The 2,500-nt window shown below is 48.4% G+C and overlaps 10 non-coding genes across 10 annotated transcripts in view; all 10 read left to right on the forward strand.

Annotated features, from left to right (window-relative positions):
* The first annotated feature begins 170 nt into the window (after positions 1-170).
* Positions 171-289, forward strand: LOC311415812 (5S ribosomal RNA). Its single transcript, XR_014679887.1, has one exon. It is a non-coding gene; the product is annotated as a 5S ribosomal RNA (ribosomal RNA).
* A 69-nt stretch (positions 290-358) lies between these two features.
* Positions 359-477, forward strand: LOC311408407 (5S ribosomal RNA). Its single transcript, XR_014673117.1, has one exon. It is a non-coding gene; the product is annotated as a 5S ribosomal RNA (ribosomal RNA).
* Positions 478-546: 69 nt separating this feature from the next.
* Positions 547-665, forward strand: LOC311419510 (5S ribosomal RNA). Its single transcript, XR_014683261.1, has one exon. It is a non-coding gene; the product is annotated as a 5S ribosomal RNA (ribosomal RNA).
* A 245-nt stretch (positions 666-910) lies between these two features.
* Positions 911-1,029, forward strand: LOC311419511 (5S ribosomal RNA). The gene has a single exon (XR_014683262.1). It is a non-coding gene; the product is annotated as a 5S ribosomal RNA (ribosomal RNA).
* Positions 1,030-1,274: 245 nt separating this feature from the next.
* Positions 1,275-1,393, forward strand: LOC311415813 (5S ribosomal RNA). The gene has a single exon (XR_014679888.1). It is a non-coding gene; the product is annotated as a 5S ribosomal RNA (ribosomal RNA).
* A 70-nt stretch (positions 1,394-1,463) lies between these two features.
* Positions 1,464-1,582, forward strand: LOC311408408 (5S ribosomal RNA). Its single transcript, XR_014673118.1, has one exon. It is a non-coding gene; the product is annotated as a 5S ribosomal RNA (ribosomal RNA).
* A 69-nt stretch (positions 1,583-1,651) lies between these two features.
* On the forward strand, positions 1,652-1,770 carry LOC311409982 (5S ribosomal RNA). Its single transcript, XR_014674555.1, has one exon. It is a non-coding gene; the product is annotated as a 5S ribosomal RNA (ribosomal RNA).
* Positions 1,771-1,839: 69 nt separating this feature from the next.
* LOC311419512 (5S ribosomal RNA) lies at positions 1,840-1,958 on the forward strand. The gene has a single exon (XR_014683263.1). It is a non-coding gene; the product is annotated as a 5S ribosomal RNA (ribosomal RNA).
* A 244-nt stretch (positions 1,959-2,202) lies between these two features.
* On the forward strand, positions 2,203-2,321 carry LOC311413484 (5S ribosomal RNA). Its single transcript, XR_014677760.1, has one exon. It is a non-coding gene; the product is annotated as a 5S ribosomal RNA (ribosomal RNA).
* Positions 2,322-2,390: 69 nt separating this feature from the next.
* LOC311388399 (5S ribosomal RNA) overlaps positions 2,391-2,500 on the forward strand; it is a 119-nt gene continuing 9 nt past the window's right edge. Inside the window, exon 1 of the ribosomal RNA XR_014654861.1 lies at positions 2,391-2,500. This exon is cut by the window's right edge and continues 9 nt beyond it. This is a non-coding gene — a ribosomal RNA (5S ribosomal RNA).

Here is a 2,500-nt window from a genome sequence, read left to right on the forward strand (position 1 = left end):
GGCTACACGCCCGATCTCGTCTGATCTCGGAAGCTAAGCACGGTCGGGCCTGGTTAGTACTTGGATGGGACACCGCCTGGCAATACCAGGTGCTGTAATCTATTTTCATTTGGGGTAAAAAGAATCATCCTTTCTCCTGTTTAAAGTCCTGTCTGGTGCCAGGTGCAATTGATTAAGGCCACACCACCGTGAACACGCCCGATCTCGTCTGATCTCGGAAGCTAAGCACGGTCGGGCTTGGTTATTACTTGGATGGGAGACCGCCTGGGAATACCAGGTGCTGTAATTTATTTTCATTTGTGGTAAAAAAAATCATCCTTTCTCCTGTTTAATGTCCTGTCTGGTGCCATGAGTAATTGATTAAGGCCGCACCACCATGAACACGCCCGATCTCGTCTGATCTCGGAAGCTAAGCACGGTCGGGCCTGGTTAGTACTTGGATGGGAGACCGCCTGGGAATACCAGGTGCTGTAATCTATTTTCATTTGTGGTAAAAAAAATCATCCTTTCTCCTGTTTAAAGTCCTGTCTGGTGCCATGAGTAATTGCTTAAGGCCACACCACCGTGAACACGCCCGATCTCGTCTGATCTCGGAAGCTAAGCACGGTCGGGCCTGTTTAGTACTTGGATGGGAGACCGCCTGGGAATACCAGCTGCTGTAATCTATTTTCATTTGGGGTAAAAAAAATCATCCTTTCTCCTGTTTAAAGTCCTGTCTGGTGCCATGAGTAATTGCTTAAGGCTACACGCCCGATCTCGTCTGATCTCGGAAGCTAAGCACGGTCGGGCCTGGTTAGTACTTGGATGGGAGACCGCCTGGGAATACCAGGTGCTGTAATCTATTTTCATTTGTGGTAAAAAAAATCATACTTTCTCCTGTTTAAAGTCCTGTCTGGTGCCATGAGTAATTGCTTAAGGCCACACCACCGTGAACACGCCCGATCTCGTCTGATCTCGGAAGCTAAGCACGGTCGGGCCTGTTTAGTACTTGGATGGGAGACCGCCTGGGAATACCAGCTGCTGTAATCTATTTTCATTTGGGGTAAAAAAAATCATCCTTTCTCCTGTTTAAAGTCCTGTCTGGTGCCATGAGTAATTGCTTAAGGCTACACGCCCGATCTCGTCTGATCTCGGAAGCTAAGCACGGTCGGGCCTGGTTAGTACTTGGATGGGACACCGCCTGGCAATACCAGGTGCTGTAATCTATTTTCATTTGGGGTAAAAAGAATCATCCTTTCTCCTGTTTAAAGTCCTGTCTGGTGCCAGGTGCAATTGATTAAGGCCACACCACCGTGAACACGCCCGATCTCGTCTGATCTCGGAAGCTAAGCACGGTCGGGCTTGGTTATTACTTGGATGGGAGACCGCCTGGGAATACCAGGTGCTGTAATTTATTTTCATTTGTGGTAAAAAAAAATCATCCTTTCTCCTGTTTAATGTCCTGTCTGGTGCCATGAGTAATTGATTAAGGCCGCACCACCATGAACACGCCCGATCTCGTCTGATCTCGGAAGCTAAGCACGGTCGGGCCTGGTTAGTACTTGGATGGGAGACCGCCTGGGAATACCAGGTGCTGTAATCTATTTTCATTTGTGGTAAAAAAAATCATACTTTCTCCTGTTTAAAGTCCTGTCTGGTGCCATGAGTAATTGCTTAAGGCCACACCACCGTGAACACGCCCGATCTCGTCTGATGTCGGAAGCTAAGCACGGTCGGGCCTGGTTAGTACTTGGATGGGAGACCGCCTGGGAATACCAGGTGCTGTAATCTATTTTCATTTGTGGTAAAAAAAATCATCCTTTCTCCTGTTTAAAGTCCTGTCTGGTGCCATGAGTAATTGCTTAAGGCCACACCACCGTGAACACGCCCGATCTCGTCTGATCTCGGAAGCTAAGCACGGTCGGGCCTGTTTAGTACTTGGATGGGAGACCGCCTGGGAATACCAGCTGCTGTAATCTATTTTCATTTGGGGTAAAAAAAATCATCCTTTCTCCTGTTTAAAGTCCTGTCTGGTGCCATGAGTAATTGCTTAAGGCTACACGCCCGATCTCGTCTGATCTCGGAAGCTAAGCACGGTCGGCCTTGTTAGTACTTGGATGGGAGACCGCCTGGGAATACCAGGTGCTGTAATCTATTTTCATTTGGGGTAAAAAAAATCATCCTTTCTCCTGTTTAAAGTCCTGTCTGGTGCCAGGTGCAACTGCTTAAGGCCACACCACCATGAACACGCCCGATCTCGTCTGATCTCGGAAGCTAAGCACGGTCGGGCCTGGTTAGTACTTGGATGGGACACCGCCTGGGAATACCAGGTGCTGTAATCTATTTTCATTTGTGGTAAAAAAAATCATCCTTTCTCCTGTTTAAAGTCCTGTCTGGTGCCATGAGTAATTGCTTAAGGCCACACCACCGTGAACACGCCCGATCTCGTCTGATCTCGGAAGCTAAGCACGGTCGGGCCTGGTTAGTACTTGGATGGGAGACCGCCTGGGAATACCAGGTG

This window comes from Micromesistius poutassou (genome assembly GCF_964030765.1).
Source record: "Micromesistius poutassou genome assembly, chromosome: 1".
NCBI classification, from domain to species: Eukaryota; Metazoa; Chordata; class Actinopteri; order Gadiformes; family Gadidae; genus Micromesistius; species Micromesistius poutassou.